At 37.2% G+C, this 24,880-nt stretch overlaps 1 protein-coding gene across 5 annotated transcripts in view; it reads right to left on the bottom strand.

Annotated features, from left to right (window-relative positions):
* The window catches only part of FHIT (fragile histidine triad diadenosine triphosphatase), a 1,399,071-nt gene that overhangs the window by 1,079,068 nt on the left and 295,123 nt on the right, over nucleotides 1–24,880 (bottom strand). Inside the window, exon 4 of one of the 5 annotated variants that reach the window (XM_053220341.1) lies at nucleotides 18,759–18,808. The exons of the other annotated variants lie outside the window; for them this stretch is intronic. The gene's annotated coding sequence lies outside the window, so the exon portion shown is untranslated. The remainder of the gene's footprint in view (nucleotides 1–18,758; nucleotides 18,809–24,880) is intronic. 5 annotated transcript variants of the gene reach the window in all.

Genomic DNA, 24,880 nt, shown 5'->3' with positions numbered 1-24,880 from the left:
TAATAGAATGCACACTTGTAACAGCGTTTTCATTCCATGTGTAGTAGTTAAGAAGTCTGGCAGCTTCCACTTTGGAGCTTTCTGGAGAAGTCAGCCGCTGTGATGTAAAGAAGCTCACACTAGACTACCAAACGATAAAACACTTTGTGGTGAGATTGAGGTAACGTGGACAGCATCCACGTACCACATACCAGAGTAAATCTTTCTTTGACCATCCTGGCCAGCAAATTTGCAAGCTGAATGCAACCCAGTGAACGATCCAGCCTATTCACAATGGAGTAGACAACTGGCCAGCTACGTCACACTCCAATTCCTGAGTCATAGAACCTTGAGAAATAATGAATCATCATTGCTTTAGGCCACAGGGTCCAGGGTAGTTTGTTAAAAGCAGCTAATAACTGAAATAATGACCAAAATGTAATCTAAAAATTCATTCTATAACTTTGCAAGTTTAGATGTATGCATCTAGGAACTAACTGCAAACCTTCACAAAACCCAGGGGACGTGGCAATCACTACTTCATCCACCTTCTCCCTCCCGTTTACTCCAATGATAACACAAGGTTGCCAGAATCTCTCTGAAGGGAGTTTGTACACAAATCTGGTGTTGAAAACTTTTGTAGCTGCCATCTGAGGGACAGGCACCCAGATCACCTAGCTTTGATAGCCAAAGGGCTTGTACTCATAAGTTCCACAAGACTATAGCAATTTAAGAAGCAGTCTTAAAACAGGAGCAGTAACACCCTTACTCCATAGCTATATACCTTGGCTTGATAAACAGGAAGCACACAAAAATACCTATCTCCCAGGTTCTCTCTGGAAAGGGTTTAACTGCATACTTTCCCAGCTTCTGCCTGAGGGTTTGGTTTCTAATCAGCCTGCCTCTAGGCACTGATGGCCATCCTCCCCTTTGGGACTCTGAAGGCTCATGGCATATTCTCAAGTACTCACAGCCACAAAGAACAAAGACAGTAGCTTGAACAAATACAAAGGATTGAGTGGCAATGAGAAACTTGGCCTGGATTGATTGACAAGGTTCATCTCCTACACAAGACCTGCCTGTCAAAACTGGAAGAGGTACCTGTTTTATCTAATGCAGAAAGCAACACAGAGTCAAGGAAAATAAAGAAATAGGGGAATATGTTCCGAATAAAAGAACAGGATAAATCTCAAGAAACTGATTTTAATGAAATGGAGATAAGTGATTTACCCAACAGAGAGTTCAAAATAATAGTCATAAAGATGTTCTCCAAGATCAGGAGAGCAATGCATGTACAGAGTAAAAATTCCTCAACACGAAGACAGAAAATATTTTAAAATCACCAAACAGGGGCGCCTGGGTGGCTCAGTTGGTTAAGCATCCCTCTTCAGCTCAGGTCATGATCTCACAGTTCGTGAGTTCAAGCCCCACATCGCAGGCTCTCTTTGGGGCCCACATTGGGGCTCTCTTTCTCTCCCCCTCTCTCTGTCTCTCCCTCACTCTTTCTCTCTCTCTCAAGATAAATAAATACACTTAAAAAAATTAAAAAGATAAAAAAGCACCAAACAGAAATCATACAACCAAAGAATACAATAATAGAACTGAAAAATTCAATACAAGGGTTAAATAGTAGAATAGATCAAGCACAAGAAGGATAAGTGAACTTTAATAAAAGACAGTGGAATTCATCCAATCAGAGAAGCAAAAGACAAAGAATAAAAAAGAGTGAAGATATCTTAGGACATCATCAAGCAGATCAGTATGCACATTGTAAGATGATAGGGGTCTCAGAAGGAGAAGAGAGAAAGAAAGGGACAGAAAGCTTATTCAAATAAAAATGGCTGACAACATTGCTAACCTGTGGAAAGAAACAGATATCCAGATCAAGGAAGACAAAGAATTTCCAAGAATGATGAATCTGAAGAGATCCACAGCAAAACACATTAGAATTAAAGTGACAAAGGTTAGAGATAAAGAGACAATCTTAAAATGAGCAACAGAATAGTAATTTGTTATATTAAAAATATCCATAAGACTACAAGTGGATTTTTTAGTAGAAACGTTTCAGGCAAGAGGGAGTGGGATGTTATATTTGAAGTGCTTTAAAAAAAAAGAAATCCCCACCAACCAAGAATACTTTACCCTACAAAGCTGTCTTTCAGAACTAAAGATGAGATAAAGAGTTTTCTAGACAAACAGAACTTAAAGAAGTTCATCACCACTCCTTACAAGAAATGCTGAAGGGAGTTCTTCAAGCTGAAACAAAAGGATGCAAATTAGTTATATAAAATATATGGAACTATAAACTCACTAGTAAAGGTAAATCTATGGTAAAGTTCAGAATACTCTAATATTGTCATGGTGGTGGGTAAATCACTTATAAATCCAGAATAAAGGTGAAAAGCAAAAGTATTGAAAATAACTATAACTACAAAAACTTGTTAATGGATGGCATAATATAAAAAGATGTAAATTGTGACACCAAAAACAAACAAACAAAAAACTGTGGGAAGACTGTAAAAAGGGAAAGCTTCTGTGTGCATTTGAAGATAAGTTGTTATCAACTTAAAATACAATATTATAAATATATTTTACATAAATCTCATGATAACCACAAAGCAAAAACTTAGAATCAATACTCAGTAGATAGAGAGAAAGAAATCAAAGCATACCCATACAAAAAATCATCAACTCACAAAGGAATAGAGCAAGAGAGAAAGGAACAAAGGAACTACAGAACAGCAAGAAAACAATGAACAATATGGCAGTGTAAATCCATAACCATCAATAATTACTTTTAAGTGTAAATGGAATAATTTTTTCTATCAAAAGACATTTATTTATCAGAAAATACAGAGTGGACAAATGGTTAAAAAACAAGATCCAACTCTCTGCTGCCTACAAGAGTCTCACTTTAGCTTTAAGGATACTTATAGACTGAAAATGAAGGAATGGAAAAAGGTATCCTATGCAATTAGAAATAAGAAGAAAGCAAAGGTACTAATATTTATATCAGACAAAACAGACATTATGTCAAGACTATAACAAGAGACAAAGAAGGTTATATAAGGAAAATCGGTCAATTTATCAAGAGAATATAATAATTGTAAATATTTATACACTCAACAATGGAGCAAGTAAATATACAAAGCAAATATTAACAGATCTGAAGAGAGACACAGATAGCAACATAATAATAGTAGACACTTCCAGTATCCCACTTACAACTATTCAGATGGAAAAACAAAAGAAGGAAACACTGGACTTAAACTACACATAGGGCCAGATGTATCTAACAAACATATATAGTATATTCCATCCATCCAAGAACAGCAGAATGTACATTCTTCTCAAGCATACATGGAACACTCTCCAAGATAGATCATATGTTAGGCCACAAAACAAGTCTTCATAAAGTTAAGAATTTTGAAATCATACCAAACATCTTTTCTAACCAAAATGGTATGAAACTAAAAATCAACTGCAAGAAAATAGAAAATTCACAATATGTGGAGAATAAACAACATGGTCCTGAGTGACCAATGGGTCAATGAAAAAAATCAAAAGGGAAATAAAAAAATATCGAGACAGAGGCACCTGAATGGCTCAGTCAGTTGAGCATCCAACTCTTGATCTCATGGTTCAGGAGTTCAAGCCCCATTGTCAGGGCAGAGCCTGCTTGGGATTCTCTCTCTGCCCCTCCCTGATGTCTGTTCTCTCTCTCTCTCTCTCCCTCTCTCTCAAAATAAATAATAAACTTCAAATACATAAGTAAATAAAACCGACTTAAATGGAAATGGAAATACAAGATACCAAAACATATGGGATACAGCAAAAGCAGTTTTAAGAGGGAAGTTTATAATGATAAATACCTACATTTAAAAAACTCACATAAACAAGAAAAACTGGTTAAAAAGAAAAGAACAAACTAAGCCCAAAGTTTGCCAAAAAAAAAGGAAATAACATAGATAAAAGTGGAAATCAATGAAATAGAGACTAAAGAGACAATATGAAAGAGCAATAACTGGTATTTTGAAGATAAAATTGATAAGCCTTTAAGCTGGACAAAAACAAAAAAGAAGACTTACATAAATAACAGAAATGAAAGGGAAGACATTACAACTGTTAACACAGATATACTAAGGATTGTAACAAACTACAATGAATAATTATATGCCAACAAATTAGATAACCTAGAAGAAATGGATAAATTCCTAAAAACATACAATGTACCCAGACTGAATCATGAAGAAATAAAAAATCTGAACAGACCAGTAACTAGTAAGAAGACTGAATAAGTATTACAAGCTTCTCAATAAAAAAAAATAATAATAATAATAATAATAATAATAATAATAAAAATAATCCAGACCAGATGGCTTCACTGGTGAATTCTACCAAATGTTGAAAGAAGAATTAATATCAATCTTTCTCAAAGTCTTCAAATAAATAGAAGAGGAGGAAACACTTCCAAACTCATTTTATGAGACCAGCATTAACCCTGGTACCAAAACCAGATAAGGACACAAGAGTAAAGAAAGTACAGGCTAATATCCCTGATGACCTTAGATGCAGGAATCCTCACAAAATATTAGCAAACCAAATTCAATAGTACATTAAGGATCATTCACAGTGATCAAGTGGGATTTATCCTAGGACACAAGGATGTTTCAATACATACAAATCAATCAATGTGATCCAGCACATTAACAAAATGAAGGATAAAACTCATGACTATCTCAATAGATGAAGGAAAAGCATATGAAAAAATTCAACATCCTTTTATAATAAAAACTCTCAAGAAATTGGATATAGAAAACTATACCTCACCATAATAAAGGCCTTATATGACAATCCCACAGCTAACATCATATGTAATAGCGAAAGGCTGAAAGAATCTGAGAAAAGTATTGGAAGTACTAGCCAGAATAAATGGGCAAGAAAAAGAAATAAAAGGCATCCAAATCAGAAAGCAAGAAGAAAAGTTTTCTCTTTATTTGAAAAACAATCCATTTACAATAACATCAAAAAGAATAAAATACTTAGGAATAAATTTAATCAAAAGGTGTAAGACCTGGACTCTGAAAATTATAAAACATTGATAAAAGAAATTAAAGAAGACATAAATAAATGGAAAGATATTCCACATTTACAAATGGGAAAATTATCACAATTAAAAAGTCCCACTACCAACCTACAGATTCAGTGTAATCCCTTTCAAAATCCCAATGACATTTTTCATACAAATAGAAAAAAAAGCAATCCTATAATTCATATGGAACCACAAATACCCCAAAGAACAAAGCAATCTTGAGAAAGGAACAAAGCTGGAAAAATCAAAATTCCTGGTTTCAAACTACACTATAAAGCTACAGTAATCAAAACAGTATGGTATTGGTATGAAAAGAGATATACAGAGCACTGGAACAGAATAGAGAGCTCAAAAATAAGCCCAAACATATATGGTAAATTAATTTTTGACAAAGGAGTCAAAAATATACAATGGGGAAAAGATAATCTCTTCAGTAAAAGGTGTTGGAAAAACTCAGATACATGCAAAAGAATGAGCCTAGGCTTGTACTTTATATTATATATGCAAAAATCCACTCAAAATGGACTAAAGACTTGACATAAGATCTGAAACAGTAGGTATAACTCTGAAACAGAAGGTAAGCTCCTTAACACTGGTTTTGGCAATGATTTTTTTTTTGGATTTGGCACCAAAAGTTAAGGCAACAAAAGCAAAAATAAACAACTGGGACTACATCAAGCTAAAAAGTTTCTGTGCAGCAAGGAAACCATCAAAAGAATGAAAAGGCAAACTATAGCCCTGGAGAAGTTTTTGTAAGCCACATATGTGATAAGAGGTTAATATCCAAAACTACAGGAAAGTCATACAACTCAATAGCAAAAACACAAATAACCCAATTTTTAAAAAGGCAAACAACCTGAGTAGACATTTTTCTAAGGAAGACATACAGATGACCAATAAGTACATGAAAAGGTATACAACATCATTAATCATCAGGGAAATTCAACACAACCACAATGAGATGTCACTTCATAACTGTTGGGACGTCTATGATCAAAAAGATAAAAGATAATAAATCCTGGCAAGGATGTGGAGAAAAGGGAGCCCTTGATGCACCAACGATGAGAATGTGAAAGGGTATAGGAATGAAGGACAACAGGGTGGAGGTTCCTCAAGAAATTAGAAATAGAAGGACCATATGATCCAGGAATCCCACTTCTCAGTATATGTCCAAAGGAAGTGAAATCATTAAATCATTATCTTGAAGAAGTACCTGCATTCCCATGTTCACTGTAGCAAATGTCTGTTGCAATAGCTAAATGTCTGTGGATGAATGAATGAATAAAGAAAAGGTAATATTATCATTTAGCCTTAATATATTAGTGAGACTTTAAAAAGAAGGATTATTTAGCCTTTAAAAAAAAGGAAATCCTGCCATTTGTGACAACATGGATGAACTTGGGAGAGCATTCAGCTAAGTGAAATAAGCCAGACATAAACAAATACTGCATGGTAATACATGTGGAATCTAAAAAAACAGTCAAACTCTCATAAACAGACAGTAAAATGGTAGTTGCCAGGGGACACTGGCAGGAGGTGTGTGTGTCGGGAGGGGGGAAGTGTAATAAGGAGAGGCTGGTAAAAGAGTATAAACTTTCAGTTATAAGATGTTTATTGTCTGAGGATCCAAGGTAGAACATGTGACTATAGCTGATAACACCATATTGTGTAATTGAAACTTGCTAAGAGGGTAGAATTTAAGTGTTCTCACCAAAAAAGATAAAGTAAAGAGATAAATATGTGAGGTGACAGTTGAGTTAATTAACTCAATGGCGGGAATCCTTTCACAATATGTACATATATCAAATAATCACATCGTACACTTTAAATATATTACAACTTTGTCAATTATAGTTTGATAAAGCTGAAAAAATTAAAAAAAAAATAAACTTGTTGGTACAATAATTAAACATTTCCAAACAAGTAGTCCTTCTTACATGATTAGAATGTGTGGAATGCCTAGAAGCAGCTTTTCCAAATGAATTCATCGATAAACATGAAACATAAAATTTACTGCTCTAGTTTTCCCAGAGACCCTATCTAGGACAGACTGCCCTAGGACAGATGATTAAGTTAGTTTAGGTCCAATTCAGGACTACATAACATGGAGTTATGTCTTAGGCCCCTCAGGCAATTTGGAGCCTTCCAGGTCAAAGAAGGCCTGCCAAAATCTAAAATCAATAGGGCCATTTAAATGATGACATCCCCAGTGGGTAGAGATATTTGACTCCGCACATCAATGGCATGAGCTTCTGTCCTGAGCACTCATCAATAGGTCCAAGATCCCATTACAGCCTTTTAATTTATGCTCAGTGATATTAGGATTTAATTGCTGCCAAAGATATCGCCTGCCACTAGACATGATGTTGTGGCAATCGGTAGAAAATGGCCTTCCCAGATATGCCAGGGAATCTACTGGCTGTGTTTACTGGCTTAGCTGGCTACTTCTACTTTATAGTAGGTCTCTGTTTTTCTGCCTACCCATCATTCATACCCTCCCATCTTCTTTTATTAGCAATGCAACTTTCCCTTGGGAAAACATTCCACCCATATTCTTAGTCCATGTTGCTTAAGAGGAATTGATTCACCCACAGTTTCAGGGATAGCTACATACGCTAGATGTGGTCAATTACCTTGGGACAGTGCCAATAAGATCGGAACTTTGAATTTTCACTTGAACTATCAGAGATGTGAAACTCTTCCTTCCTGCTGTTGGGATTGCTACACTGGAAGTCCGGAATGGATGTGTATCACTGGAAGTGCTCATGCCACTAGGGTGAGATATGGCTTTAGAACAAACAATGGATAGATCATTTGATCTTCTGGAACCAGCAATTCTAGAAATCTTGTGCCTGTATTTTTTCAATATATATGCCAATAAAACACCTTTTTCATTTAGTCCATTTTGAGTTGTATTTTCTGTCTCTTGCAATCATTCTCAGAAACTGCAAAAAGATGGGCTGCTGCACAAACTATGCACTGATGGTATGCCATTTATTTTCTAGAACTAAGCAATTTATTACACCCCTATTCTGAGCCATATATCAAAAAGCACCAAGGTATTAGACAACAGAGCTTCTACAAACAATAGTATACTTGATCTTCATAAAGTTAACTTGGCCATAAGAAAACAGTCAATCGGGAGCACCTGGGTGACTCAGTCAGTTGATCATCTGACTTGGGCTCAGGTCATGATCTCGCAGTTCATGAGTTTGAGCCCCACATGAGGTTCACTGCTGTCAGCTCAGAGCCCACTTTGGGTCCTCTGTTCCCCTCTCTCTCTGCCCCTCCCCACTCATTCTCTCTCTCCCTCTCTGTCTCTCTCTTTCTCAAAAATGAATAAACATTAAAAAAAAAAAAAAGAAAACAGTTATTTATGGGACATATGGCTCAACATTATTCATTAAGCCAAACATGGCTCTAAGATTGGAAGACAGCACTTCACTAAAACAAGACTTCTTCAACTTATCTCAATGGGCCTCTCCGATCATTTGGTCTTATGGCCCCCAAATGTCAGTCCACAGACTGGGAACATTTGCCAGAGTGTGGCCAAATCATTAATAGTCCACAGAGTAATGAGGGGAAAAAAGACTAATAAAGTTTTAATGAAGCTATGTCATTTCATTTTTACATTCTAAGATTTGATGTTTACAGATTGTCTTTTGCAAAATAATGTCAATAGTCGATATAATTAATAATATCATTAATAATATCATTAATAACATCAAGCCACGACCCCCGCCCACCCAAGACGCCCTAGTTTGCTGTAAATGCTCTCAGCTGTCAATACTCACAGCCACACTTCTTTCTTCCTCACTTCTATCTCTCCCTGCTCTTTCTCAGCCACCTCTAAGGGCTGTTCTCCACTCCTGGAGTTTTCCAAATGGGGAATTCCTTTGTCTTTTGTAATACCAATTACAGTAGCCTTTCTCTGGTCTCCTCAAATCTGCATCTCCTCCTGTAACTCTGCTCACCTCCTTAGGCCAGATGCAAGAAGAAGCTATCCTTCCTCTTGGGAAGAGGAGAAAGGGAATTATAAATAAATATTTGTTCATCTCAAACACGTAAATTCATAAATATTGATAGCAACATCATTTAAAGCATAAAAGTGTCAAAAAGAACCTAAGTACCCCACAATAAAGGGATGATTAAATTCCCCTATATGGGGGGCACTTGGGTGGCTCAGTTGGTAAAGTGTCTGACTTCAGCTCAGGTCATGATCTCACAGTTTGTGAGTTCAAGCCCTGCGTCAGGCTCGGTGCTGACAGCTCAGAGCCTGGAGCCTGCTTCTGATTCTGTGTCTCCCTCTCTCTTTGCCCCTCCCCTGCTCATTCTCTGTCTCTCTCTGTCTCAAAAATAAATAAAAACATTAAAAAAAATTTTTTTAAATAAATAAATTCCCCTATATGGGAAAATCACACACAGTCATTAAAATTATGGTTGTAAAGATGTTGCAGTAACATGGGGGAAATGCTGATAATATCAGGTTAAATAAAAAGACACACAACTATGAAAACACAACTAAGTTAAAATATCCATGCATGGATAAACTATAACACTGTCCACACAGATTTAACCACACAGGTGGGGTTATGGGTAATATCTATTTTTGTCTTTAGAGAAGTCTCTGTTATCCAGATTTTCCACAATGGGAACATACTCCTTTTAAATGTAGAAAAATATATTTATTAAATTTAGTTATACTTATTTATGTAGTCAATATTTGCTGATTACTCATTCTGTGAATGCCAAAAAACACCATACTTTTTCCTGATAGTTTCCTTTACAAGACAGATTTGCCATAAATTTAAACAATATTTGCATTGTTTTTGTCACCATTGTCATCGTCATCGTTGTTGTTGTTGTTTGGCAGCGAGAATAACTTGTACTAAGCCAGGCTGCTACCTTTCTCAAAGCCATCCTTCATGTCTAATGACCACCACTGCACCTGCACAAGCTCCAGGGCTGACCCTTCCCTATTTGGCATAAAGGCATGCCCATATGGGAAGCCATACTGGGCAGGTATCTTCCAACCAAACTGAGGTCAAGGATCTCATCCAAAGTGCTAGACTAGTAAAAACCAAAAGAGAGAAATCAAGAAGCCATATAGGAGTTAGCAGAAGAAATCAAAGTCAAGTAGAAATACAAGCAGGGAAGTATACAATTCATATATTGCTAGTCAGTCCTATTCTAGAATAATGGGAAAGCTTCATCGTTGTCAGAATACCAACACCGAATTTTCTGAATGCTGGGTGACCCCTAAATCAACACTTAGGTTCTGACAACTTCCCAATTCATCCTCACCAACTTCATTAAACACCTAGCATGCTTTTTAGAGGAATGGTTTTGTTTGATTTGCTTTATTTGGCATCTGAAACTCAATAGAACAAAGGGTAAGATCACTTCTTAACCTCTCTGTAATTAACCAGTTAAGAAAAGGTTTAGTTAGATACTATGACACATTAATATATATTAGTTCCAAATCATTTTATTTCAGATAGACATTATCAGCTACCTTCTCCCTACTGTGCCAAAACTGTATACAGGGCTATTTCAGCAGAAACCCCATTCATTCTAAATTCAAGGTACTCAATTCTGCCTGAAGGACACAGACTCTTATGGTATCTACAGGAGGGGAGGAATATGAGAAATCCTTTTTTTAAATTTTTTTAAAGTTTATTTATTTATTTTGAGAGACAGACAGACAGACAGAGAGGGTCAAGAGAGAATCCCAAGAAGGCTCCTTGCTGTCAGTGCACAGGCTGATGTGGGGCTCCATCTCAGGAACTATGAGATCATGACCTGAGCCGAAATCAAGAGTCAGATGTTTAACTGACTGAGCCACCCAGGCACCCAGGAATATGAGAATGTTCTCTCTTGGTAATCACTAGCACCCAACTGCACAGGATTGGGTGAAACAATTTTGTTAGTCCAGAGATAATGGGAGATGTAGCAATAACTCTGAAAGTCATTTGGATGAGAAGGTTAAAGAGAATGAAATGAGCACTTTTTGAGTTATCATGGATTGGAGAGGAAATACAGTCACTGCATCTGGGAAGTTAGGATCCCTGCTACACAAAGTTCTATGGCCTGGCAGAAATGTCTGAGACTAAAAAGGCATTGGAGCTTTTAGACTTTTTGAAGTTTTCATTTTGAAAAAAATATTCAAACTGTAGAAAACATAAGAATTATATAATGAACTTCCATATACCATTCCCTAGATTACTAATTGCTACTGTTTTTCCCTATTTATTTTATCTCTTTCACTCTCTCATCTCCCTCTCATCTCATGTCCCTCCTCTCATGTAATCTCTCTCTCCCTCAAATGAAAAGAAAAAAAAAGTTTATTTGCTAAACCACTTGAGAGTGAGTGTTGAAAGGTTCTAGAATATGGTCTTAGACTACCACTCCAAAATGGTGTATGTGGCACTCCACTTTGGCCAAAGGGTTATTTTGAGCTAAAGGCAATTGAGAACAAGCAGACTAGGAAAAAGCTCTATACATCCCTCGATCTGTATGACAATAAAGTGTCATTTTCCTCTTTTGTTAAGGAAAGTTCCCTTTATGAAGGAAATTTCCATTTGTAAAGCTTTCTTTCTTATCAGGAAGAGAGCTACTCCAGGAAATAACTCTTATTACCTAAGAGTTAGGTATCTTCTCTGCAGAACAAGATAACTTTTTCTTGCCATACATTTCCTTCCCCACATTCCACAATTTGCCCCCACATCTTTGCCTAGAAGGCCCCACCCCCTTTAGCCTAAAATGCTATGTAAATTACAATCATCTGGCCATCTCTTAGAGCCAGGTTCTTCTTTGTGAACTCCAGTACCAGTACACTCATACAAAGGTAATTAAAACTGCTCTCTTATTACTCTGCTTTTTGTCCTTTGGCTGTGAGCTCCAGGTGCTGAACCTAGGGAGGGTAGAGGAAAACAGGTGCGATATCAAAGTCTTCTAAGAATAAGAGCTGTCTCTCACATAAACACAGTGCTATCATCAAATTCAGGGGCTTTAACACTAAAGAGTACTATCTTAAATATGGTCCATATTTACGTTTCTTCAATCCCAAGAATGTCCTGTTCTTTTTCCTCATTCCAGGATCACACTGTTTTTAATTATCATGTGTCTTTTCTCTTCTTGAATCTGGAATAGTTCCTCAGATTTTCTTTGCCGCTCCTGGCATTAACAGTTTTGAAGAAGTCAGACCTGTGTTTTGTAGTATATTTATGCCAGTCTCATTGTTTCCTTGGGATTAGACTGTTACAGCAAATACTCGGCACACAGGGAGAGACAAGGGACAATTTCCCAATTTCTTGGGAAATCGGAAAAGACTGTTGATTTCATACCAGTGATGGCCCAGTGGAGTCACCTAAAAAGGCTGAGCATCCAGCTCAGGTTTTACTGATCTTTTATACATATGTGATTCCGGGTTGGGCGGGACTATTATAGTGAGGCTTCTAGTTCCTGGCTGCTGGCTGATGAAAGAGGCAAGCAAAACTTCAGAAGCCAAAAGCATGCAAAGGGAGTATGTGGCCTCGGAAATCTGGCTGGCCCTTTCTATTTGCCTTTAACAGCTTTCCTTCTCAAGATTCACATTATACATTTTTGAGAGGCATACTACTGAAGTGACTTTATGTCCTTCTTACTGCATTCTATTGGAAAGAAACAGATGGAAGTTTTTCCCATTGCCAGGGATATTAACTTTGATCCTTGGATGAGGTGGTATGTGCCAGGTTACTCCCTGTATCTGTGTGTGTGTATTCTCCTCTGAAATAGATCATAAAACCCTCATGTGAGAGATGCCCTCCTTATGATGAGGGAGCATGAGGCAAGCTGAGAGCAAAATACAGACTGGCATTCCTCTCTCCCCCCAGGGGAATTATGTATGATATTCCTTGGACACTACTGGCTACTTAAGAACAAAGGAAAGGGGTTTAAGTGCTTGCCATGGTGATGTGGGAAACTAGGGCAAATGAAAAACTGAATTCCCTTACTGCCTACAGCCCCTTGACAAGTCCTTGACACTGGCAGAGTGACCTCTCTCTAGGAGCTCAGCTGCCTCAAGGATGACACTTTGCTAGGGACAAAAGAGAACCTTTAGCTTAACATCCCAACCTGGAGGATCCTGTAAGTCTACTTCCTTTATCTCAATTGCTCTAAGATATACTCTGGCAATCATGCTCCAAGCTTATGATCCACTGATATACACCTAAAGGGTCTCATGACTAAGGTTTTATTAAATGGTGATAAATGGTGTTTCCCTAGCAACTGCTAGCCCCTCAGGTTCTGGAAACCTTGCTTCCAAAATTCCTTAGAGATACACTCTATCCCTGACCCCCTCCCAACCTGTGGGTATATAATGAGTTACCAGTCAGGACACCAGTGAAGCTCTTCCTGACCATGGGTCCCATCCTGGTGCTTTAATAAAAATCACCTTTGGCACCAAAGACATAATCAAGAATTCTTTCTTGGCCATCTGCTCTAGACAACCCCACCATCACCCCAAAACGTCATCACTTATACCTGGAGGAAAAAAGCATCCCCGTCTCTGAAGACAAGGGACACCAAGAAGAATTCTTACTAAGTGTTTCCCAGTTTTCCCCCTGCCCAGTTACCCTTACCTCATACCCTCTAACATACACTATTTCTAAATGACTGCTTGTTCTTCATCAAGCCAAGCATACAAATAATCAGATCGGTTTCTTCAGGCCTTCATTTCCTTATAAAGACTCCCATGTCATGTAAAACCTACATTAAATAAATTTGTGTTCTTTTCTCTTGTCAATCTGTCTTTGTCAGTTTAATTTTCAGACCCAGCCAAAGACTCTAAGTGGGCTTTGCCCTACAGTGTAAATACAGAGAATAAGCAAAGCATGGAGAAAGATTTTGAAACTGTGTCAATATATTATTCCCAAAAAAAACTTGCACTCAATGGTTTTGGTACCTATTGATGATGCTAGTCTGAATTATTCTGACAGGAGTTGTAAAATAGTGATATTCTAGTTCCATCATTGCTTCCACATCTATTAGCTGGTATTCCACTGTAAAAAGAACTTCTCTTTCTCTCTCCCTTCTTTATTGACTTATTTTTTTAATTCACTCATTTTTGTTTTAAGTACACCTGAACCATTTCATCTTTTTTTACATTTTTTTATGTTTATTTATTTTTGAAAGACAGAGAGAGAGAGAGAAAGAGAGAGAGAGAGAGAGAGAGAGACAAAGAGAGGAGGAGGGGCAGATAGAGAGGGAGACAAAGAATCCGAAGCAGGCTCCAGGCTCCGAGCTTTCAGCACAAAGCCTGATGCGGGGCTCAAACTCACGAACTGTGAAATCATGACCTGAAGTTGGATGCTTAACCGACTGAGCCATCCAGGTGCCCCAGAACCATTTGATTTTTAAGTGTCCCGTTTCAAGCTGGCTCCTGTGTCATTCAGACATGTCCTCATCATTTTTTTTTTTTTTTTGAGCAGTTTTTTTTTTTATTTGCTGGCACAGCAAAATGTTCCAGACTTTTCTTGTATTTTACCTGCTCTGGACCAGCTATTTCTTCACAGGCACTGGTTCCTTTTAGTGGGGAATGGTGTTTAGAAACAAAGAGCAGGAACTGAGTATGCTCCCTGCTGCTGGGGGCCCTTAATAGAGGGCAGAACGAGGAATTATTTATATACTGATATGAATCGAAACAGGTTATTAAAATATTTATTTATTTTTGAGAGAGAAAGAGACAGAATGCAAGCAGGGGAGGGGCAGAGAGCTAGGGAGACACAAAATCCAAAGCAGGCTCCAGACTCTGAGCTGTCAACACAGAGCCCAACACAGGGCTCGAACTTATGGAACCATGATATCATGACCTGAGTGGAAGTCAGACATTTAATCAACTGATCCATCTAGGTGTCTCTTTATATAAATAAAAAATTTATATGATAATATATATAAATAATATATATACTTTATATATTAAGTATATATATCATATATTTTTAAACATATATATAATTATGTATTTATATTGACACTTCTAGTCTCAATCCAATAGCTCAGTGTCCTAAAAATCCTGCCTCCCCTCCAAAATCGATGTATTTATCCAATCCTACCAGATAAAATAATTTCTGAATCATTCCATCAATTCTACTATCAATAGCAAATGTATAAAGTTCAAGATTTCTTTCCATTTCTTTTGTCTTTAGATGGAAGGTATACAGTCAAGGGACTATGCTCAAAATAATTTGAATTACTACTTTTTTTCCTAATGTGCTATCATGTCATCCATTTGATATACAATTGGGACCATTTACCTCCGTTTTTATTCAATTTCTATCTCAATACTGTAATTTATTTTTATTTTTAAGCTTATAAAACGTAAAAACATGATTTCAAAGTCAAAACTATAAAAAAAAAGTGCTAACACTCCTTACCCTAACTCCTCTAATCCCATTCCCACTCAGTAGGTTACTAATTTCATTCTTTCCAGTTTAACTTTCTGTGATTCCTTTCGCAGAAATGATTGATGGATTGATCAATAGATGACAGAGAGACAGACATTCTTATCTCTCCTTCTTCTTATATAAAATGTAGCCTGCTATATCTACTCTTTTGTATTTTGCTTTTTGTACTAATAATATCTCTGGGACTCACTCCATACCAGTGCAAAAGGAACTTTCTCATTCTATATTATAGCACATCTCTGTATGGCCTCCATCAGGATTCATTCAAATACTTTCCTTTGGCACAGATATTTAGGCTGTTTCCAGTATTTTGTAAGTACAAATAATCATGCGTGTCTCTTATTATGAGTGGAGTTGAACATACTTTCTTATGCTTAAGAACGATTCCATATCAATTCCTGTGAATTATCTAGATCTCCTGCAACTTTCCTGTTGGATTTTGGGCCCCCTTCTCTTCTTAATTTATAACTCTTTATATATGAGGAATGTTAGGTCTTTATCCGAAATATATCTTGCAAATATCTTCTCCCAATTTGACAGCTGTGGTTTGACTTTTATTTATTTATTTGCCAGGCAAAATAAAAAAAAATTGTTTTTAATTTTTAATTTTATATATTCAAGTTTCAGTGCATCTGGATTTTGAATTATATATAGAAAGCCTTTCTTTGCCCCCAGGTTATAAAGAAATTCCCCTTATAGTTACATTTAAGTGGGCATGTGTGTAGGAATAAAATATTTGTTTATTGACCTCTGGGCAATGTCAAAGATGCATGCTTTTTATATCCATAGGACCTTCATCTCCAACAGCATAGTTTTCACTTTCCCTAACCCCAGGTTTCCTCACTAGGCCAGCTTCACCAGAGAGCTGTGCATGAAATCCAAATTATCAAAGAAGATTCTGCTCACTTGTCAGAACCACATGAATCTTCTGTCAAGCAAATAATAATTTGTAGGGCAAATCTGTTTTATAGTCACATATTTTGTAAAACAAGGATCACCTGTATTATATCTTATTGTCTCTCAATGATGTGTGTACTTTCTCATATCATTGTTATTATCAAGTAATGCATGTTTAGTTTAGAAAAATAAAGCTATTGATAGTAAAAGCAAATAAAACTTTTAAAATTTTTAACAGGGAGAATGGGCTACTATATCCATACATATCTATGGAAAAAAACTTCTCTTTTCACTAAGACCCTTCTAATTATATTTCCTGTTTGTAATCTATTTCCATTTTCACTCACTGTAAAAAATGTTTGCATGTTACTGAGTTGTCCACAACAATGTTTGAAAAAGCTACATGGTATTCCACTATATAAAGACTTAAAACATTGGGGTGCCTGGGTAGTTTAGTTGGGTAAGCATCCCATTCTTGATTTCAGTTCAAGTTATGATCTCATGGTTGTAGGATCAAGCCCCATATTGGGCGCTGTGCTGAGTGTGGAGCATGCTCGGAATTCTCTCTCTCTCTCTCTCTCTTTCTCTCTCTCCCCATCACTTGTTCGTGCACATGCTCTCTCTCAAAATAAATAAATAAACATTTTTAAAAAGACTGAAAGCATTTAACCAAGTACTGCACACTTAGGATGTCTGGGTTTCTCTTTTTCATATCATAAACAGCTCTATAATAATATTACTTAAAGATGCACACCTTTGTGACTTGTCCAAATATTTAAGGTAAATATCTAGACATGCAGCTGTTGGGTCAAAGAGTAAACAATATTTTTCATACATACACCAAGTTGCCACCAGCACTGTTTGAAAATAACTGTTTCCTTTACTCACAACCCACCCACACTGAGTGTTATCATTCATTGTTCTCTATCTCTTGATTTTTTTAATAACACAAGACTAAACAGTACTGTAAACCTCTACAAAACCACAAGACAAATTTAGAACAAAGCATTACAGATGTGTGTCTAAAATCACTGTAAAATTCTATCTAGGCTCTAAACAATCTACTGAAACATCTGAGAAACAACTTCATTCAAAAATGAAGATTTTTTTACTCTGCTTGCACGGCTCAGTATTGAAACCTTAAAATCTCATGCAACTTCCTAACAGCCCTTCCAATTTGGTAGCTGCCAAAGCTTGGTATTGATTATAAATGAACAGGAGGGTTCCTATATAGGCAGCATCAACCTAAGGAAGTGCGGAAATAAACTTTTAGGAAAGCATCTCCTTTCAAGACATCACTAATTAAAACTCCATGATAATTCTCCCTTGTCAATTACTGGCTAAAATTTTTACTTCACGTTCTAATCTAATGGCCCACATGTCTAAATTACACTTTTAATTGAAAAACAACAACATGGAATTTTTCTGTTTTGAACCATCTGTGTTTTCCCAAGAACCTGTGATTGCTACCAATAAATCCAATCAAACCCAATCTTAAGGTTCAAAAAGCTTAGGAAAATAATAATGCTGTTCCACAAAAACGTGACGTGATCAGAAGCACTTGCTTTAAAATTCAATGTTTGGTGTGTGAAGCTTCTTAACAAGTGTTTATTAAACTGCATAATTTCAAAGCCTGGAGTGGTATATTGCAATGTTTTCCTGGGAGTTGATCACATTTGCATATCCTTTTACACTTCCTGTGAAATTAATATTGCCTTTTGTATCTTGAACTCAGCTAATATAACTTGCCATTTTTACTTTTCATTGCTATGAGTAATATAGAGTAAACCCCCAAAGGGACCCCTGCAATGTCTACATAAGCTTTATTCTCTGGCTGTTACATTTTTTCATATGAATATATTAAATCATGATTAATAAACCTTTACAGAATCCACTGGTCTTGCAAAAAGGCAAGATTCATAATGATAAAGGCTGCCCAATGAATACAGGAAACTTGCTCCTAAAGTGGAATCAAAGGCCAGGGTTCACAGAGCTCCCGTCACATCCAACAGCACACCAGAGGTCCTTCACCAAGTAGGAAACATTTCAACAGTCACTCAGCTCATTGTCTTTGCAAGACTGGCTTAACCACCAGGATACCATAACCCAGCTGGTGACAATTAGACTTCTTTCTCTCAGGAATACATCTCTGTCAGATGTTAAAATCTGACAATTCCTGGATTTTTAAAATTCCAGCTGGGGCCCCTGGGAGTGAGAATGAGATGATAGTCAAAGAAAGAGGGTGGTAGGGGTTGAGGGAAAGAGGAAGTAGGTATCAGGAGTAGCTGAGAAGCTCCAAAAAGCAAATCAGATGCAGAAGAGGAGAATCTGGAATTACTACATACCACTCTAGACAAAGGTCACTGGAGGCCTCAAAGCATCATTCCCCACTCATCTGGAGGAAAAAAAAAATTTCCCTTTAACATCTTAGTTCGTGTCTGAAACCCCCCTATCGTAAAAAGGAGAATGGAAGGGGAAAAAACTTAATTTTGCACACACATACAGGAGCCCCAGTAAGATATGAGACTCAAAAGGCAGCCAGAGGATTGAGGTTTATACACCATCCTGTGCTAAGGAAAAGGATAGTAGTCTAAGGCTTCAAAGGGGGAAGGCAATTCACTGGAAGGTGAGAGGTGGAGATGTTGGGTAAACAAATTTAGCCCTGCCAAGCAGATAAGTCTCTCAGGGGAAAAAGTTCTCTCTAGTAATAGACTCTTTCTCCTGTAGGCTATCTTTCTAATGTAAATACCCTTTATAAATGTAGATTTTCCCTTACAAAGAGGTAACTTCTATTGTTTTCAGAGATTCTCCTAGGTCTGCAGTTTCTTAAAAATAATCAGCTCAGAATAATCCTTAAACCAAAGAAGCCTATTTTGGGGTGGCCTATTCTGCCCCCTTCAGCCCTCCTCAGCTGCTCTGCCTAGCTGACAATCTAGTCAAGGCCAGAACACCTAAAAGACAATCCAAAGGAAAAATGGGGGCAACTTCATGATTCCTGACCAAGGGGATAAATAGGCCATACCACAACAGAGATCACCCTCTGCCACACCTTGTACTGTTCTCATTTTTGCTCCTGCTTCAAGCCCATCTGCCCCTTGGTCAAGAGGGTGGGCTGGCACCAGGACCAGGATTAGGGGAAGGCGAGTTAGCGACTGGCCTCAGGTGCAAAATTTAAAGACTGCTAAAAAAAAAAAAAAAAAAGACCTCACTAATCAAAATCATACTCAATGTAGCATATATACTTTTTAATTTTTTTAAGTTTATTTATTTATTTTGAGAGAGAGTGAGCTCAAGAATGCATAGGAGGGGCAGAGAGGGGAGAGACAGAATCCCAAGCAGGCTCTGCACTGCCAGCATGGAGCCTGATGTGAGGCTCGAATCCATGAACCGTGAGATCATGACCTGAGCCGAAATCGAGAATTGGACGCTTAACCCAATTCTTGAGCCACCCAGCACCCTCAATGAAATATTTTTAAAAATCAAAATTAACGCAAAAAACAGCGAACAAAACATTGAAATTTTAAACAAAGATGAATGCTGGGGCACCTTTTAACTTGATAAATGAGCAACGTCTTGCAATATGAGTAGTACATGACACCAAATGGCACATGATCAGAACTGAGCCAGTGGTTCCTCTCTCTCTCTCTCTCTCTCTCTCTCTCTCTGTCTGTCTGTCTCTCTCTCTCTCTCTCTCTCTCTCTGTCTCGGAAGCATTGAGGGTGATCATCTCCCGTGCTTGGATGCTAGATCTCAGGCCACGGTGTTGAGCAGAAAGCAGTCAGTTTTCAGAACGTTGGAAGGTGCCCATAACCGACACTAGTATATTTTTTGTCACTTCAAAGCACCTATGACAGTCCATTGCTCTTCCAAACAAGAGTCAGCTTAGGAATGCTTTGCTTCATTCTAGGTCAGGCTGCCTGCAGACATAGACCCTTTCCTCTGCTGCCTTATTGCCAGTTACATTAAATACAGTAGATGACAAGAGTTTATTAAGAATGTACTGTAGTCAACATCCATCACTGATAGCAAAATTCATCCTACACAATAACCTTCCTCCCTCTCTCGTCTCACTCACACCAGCCATAAAGGTTTTCAAAGGTAAGTACAGGTTAATTTGTTTATTTTTCTTTATATTTTGTATTTTCTTTATTATTTTGTATTCTATTACAGTATTATAGTCATTTTTATATGAATATTTCTGGGTCATGGAATGAATCATCTGACTTTCCATTATTTCTTTTTAAATTTCTTTTTTAATGTTGTATTTATTTTGAGAGACAGAGCATGAGCAGGGGAGAGCAGAGAGAGAGAGGGAGACACAGAGACACAGATTCTGAAGCAGGCTCCAGGCTCTGAACTGTCAGCATAGACACCAACACGGGGCTCAAACCCACGAACCCTGAGATCATGACCCAAGCTGAAGTCAGATGCTTAACTGACTGAGCCACCCAGATGCCCCTCCAAGGAAATTTGCCTTAATACACAAGTGCTTTGGATTACAAGCATGTTTCTGGAATGAATTATGCTCACAAACCAAAGTTTTACTGTATAATGAAATCAGAAAACCAGAATTTATTATAATTTCAATTTTCTGGGTTTAATAGATACAAAGTCAATAATATTTCCAATATTTACTTCTTTATCTTGTTTTTGATGGGCAAAATCACCATGTTTGATGTTTTCTCATCAACCACTGATAATCTTAAATAGTTTAAAATTAATTAACTTCATTAATTTAATTAATTTCATTTTTCTTTGGCCTCCAACTGCAATATGGGTTGGCATTGGAATGGTCTTTATTTAAAATATTTATTTTTGGGGTGCCTGGGTGGTTCAGTCAGTTAGGTGTCCGACTTTGGCTTAGGTCATGATCTCACAGTTTGTGAGTTCAAGCCCCGTGTTAGGCTCTGTGCTGACAGCTCAGAGCTTGGAGCCTGCTTCCGATTCTATGTCTCCCTCTCTCTCTGCTCTTCCCTTGCTCATACCCTCTCTTTCCTTCAAAAAATAAATAAATAAATAAATAAACATTTAAAACAATTTTCTTAAGTATTTATTTTTGTTCATAACGGATTTTTATTTGCATTTGCTTGATTTAAAAAAAAATATTGAATTAAAATATGTTTTCCTGATCACTGAGTATTTTGGCACTCTCTTACTTTGTGCATTGCCTGTTCCATTCGAGTCAAAGTTGAAGCTATAGCCATTTTATACAAATAATAACAAAAATGACTCTAAATGTGGAAAGGAGCAAAAGATATATTAAATGAAGGAAGTATGTTGCAGAATAATATGTAAGTACGGGTTCATTTGCACTTAATTTTTTTTAAATAACTCAGTCATTATACATCAAATCTATATGTTTAGTAAACGGTAAAGAATGCAGTCATTGAGACAAGAGGTTCTTAATCATAATGCTCCATACGGTGCCCAAATAACATGTTGTTGTGGTTTTTTAATGTTTACTTATTTATTTTGAGAGAGAGAGAGAGAGAGAGAGAGAGAGACATGAACAGGGGAGGGGAAGGGAGAGGGTGAGAGAGAGAATTCCAAGCAAGCTCCACACTATCAGTGCAGAACTGGATGCAGGGCTTGATCTCACAAACTGAGAGATTATGACCTGCGCCTAAATCAAGAGTCAGACACATAACCTACTGAGCCACCCAAGCACCCAGTAACATGTTAACTAATAACAAGTATTACTCTTTGCTAACGTTTGATATCTTTGAATGATTATCCCTACAGTAATAAGATTCTCATTCACTTGTAGCTAGGTAACATTTTTTTTCCTTTGAGAGGGAGAGAAAGTGGTGGGGTTATAGCACATGTACTAGAAACTATCAACAACCATCATAGGTTAAAGGAACCTCATGGGCATCTCAACAACAATAAGTATCATGGTGAAAAACAGACTGAGAACCACTTGTCTAGGCAGTAATTAGTTCCTATTACATAGGCTAAGATATGTAGTAAGCACTTTTTTGTTGCTGTTGTTGTTATTGTTGGGGAGCAAGAATGCCTCACTCCCTTCACAAGGAGGAGGAACTCCTGTCTCCTTCAGGGTCCTTTTAGCTGGACTAAGAATCAAATCAACATGAGACAGATTAATAGGAGAAAATCAAATTTAATAGGCATACATATGGGAAATCCACATAGACATGGAAATTCCAAAGGCAGGAAAAATGAGGGTTATATGTCATTCTAAACTAAGGAGAAGGGGACAGGGGTCTGGAATTTCAGAGGAAAGGGATACAGTTCACAGGGCAATAAGAACAGATGTTTGGTAATTAGATGTTTGCTCTCTCATACAGATGGGTCACTCAGGTAAAATGTATCTCTGTTAATAACCCTTATTCTGGGAAAGTCCTCCAATTTAGATTCTTCTGTGTGGTTAAGGGAAGTACAAAGTTTCTCTTGAGCCTATAGGGTCTCAAGAGCCTATAGGGTCTCAAGCTCAAAATAATCCACGTGGCAAAATGGCACATTCTGGGTTGGTGGGGGGGGGGGGAAGGTACTGTCCTGAACCCTTTCATCAAGCTTGGGGGATTTGGGGGTCCTACTCAGTATCCTCCTCTTTTCAATAATTACAATGTTTTTGTTTGCTTTTTTAGCCAAACTTATGGAGGTATAATTTTACAATGGTAAAATTTACACTTTTTAATTTAACTTCTATGAATTTTAACAAACATGTATACTACTATAACCAACACCACAATCAACATATAAAGCATTTCCATCCCCCTCCAAAGTTACCTCACGCATCAGCTGTAGTCAAGTCTTCATCCTATTCTACAGCTCCTGGCAGCCCTTAATTTGTTTTCTGTCCCTATAAATTTGGCTATGCCCAGAAACATCATATACGTGAAATCATAAGCCTTTGGTGCTCGCTTCTTTCACTTAGTGGAAAGCATATGGAATTTATCCATTTGTTGCATGTATCAGTAATTTATTCCTTTTTCTTACTGAGTGTCACTCTATTGTATGGATGTACCACAGTTTATTTATCCATGGTAATAAGATTTTGATTTTGATTTGGCAAATCACCCTGACTCCACTCTCAGGTAATGTGGTTTATAAAAGGCTGATGCAACTCTACTTCGCAGAGTATCCGTACCCAGACCTAATCAACCAGTATATTCCCATCACTCTGACCATAGGGATGAGTTCAGAGGTGGGCACACGGTCCAATTTGATCTAATGATATCCAACACAAGGAAATTAACAGAACTATTAGTAACAAGAAGTTACGACATGGAATCATGGGGAAAAGATATTAAGCTGGTATTTCTGGTGGCCATCCTGACCCACGGGGGAGTTCCCAACTTAAAGACAAGGCAAATGGAAAGCAAAGTACAACCAACTGGGTGAGACAAATTCCCACCTAGTCTGAGTACTTGGTACAGCCATGCCTAAAGACCTGTCCCTAGACTTGGCAGTTTTATGAGCCAACAAATTCATCTAACTTTAAGTCAATTTAGGTTCTGTTCTTGCCCTTTTTTTTTTTTTTGAGAGAGAGAGAGAAAGAGCCTGGGTGGGGGAGAGGGGCAGAGGGAGGGAGAGACAGAATCTCAAGCAGGCTCCAGGCTCAATGTGGAGACCAATGTGGGGCTTAATTCCATGACACCCTGGGATCATGACCTGAGCCAAAATCAAGAGTCAGATGCTCAACTGAATGAGCCACCCAGGGGCCTCTCTATTCTTGACCCTTGAGAAAGAAATCTTTCATATTCCACCCATCAACGAGCTTACAAGAGAGTTTTAAAAATAAGACATAAGCAGAATTCACATCAGATGTCCCAGCTTCACCAGTTTACCACTTCATTAGTACACGGTCTTAAGGATTCTTTTTACTCCTATAAACCTTTACTTCCTCAATTCTAAAATAAAGAAAATAATTTCTTACTTATTCTACAATATTATTTTTAAAATTAAAAAAAGACTATGTTGGTTGAAATGCAAAAATATTATGATTATTATACATACAAAATAATTTGTACACAAAAATATAGTAGGTGACAATGGTAATGAGAGAAAATTAAGAGGCATTATAGGAAGCAGTGAACAGTAATCACGACTAGTGACATTTATTGAGTGCATGCTTTGTGTTAGGAATTGCAATTTATATACATCAAGCACTATACATATATATATATATATATATATATATATATATATATATATACATATAAAGTATTTATATACATTATCTCATTTATCATTCTCAATAACACTAAAGGAACTTTAAACCTTCATTTTAGATGAGGCTTACAGAACATAAAACATATACTAAGTTAAAATAAAAACTGGTAGAAACAAAATAAAAACTCAGCCCTGAGCCAGAAAAGCCAATGTGTACCTCAAAGTGAAAGTCTTTGCATGAAGTGTTTGCATGAAGCATACACTCTGTAGAGACAATTAAGTTATAAAAACCATGATCCTACAATTAAGTGAGCCATACCGTTGCCTTATA

The sequence above is a fragment of the Acinonyx jubatus genome, chromosome A2 (assembly GCF_027475565.1).
Source record: "Acinonyx jubatus isolate Ajub_Pintada_27869175 chromosome A2, VMU_Ajub_asm_v1.0, whole genome shotgun sequence".
NCBI classification, from domain to species: domain Eukaryota; kingdom Metazoa; phylum Chordata; class Mammalia; order Carnivora; family Felidae; genus Acinonyx; species Acinonyx jubatus.
This window is presented reverse-complemented; position numbering and strand designations above follow the sequence as displayed.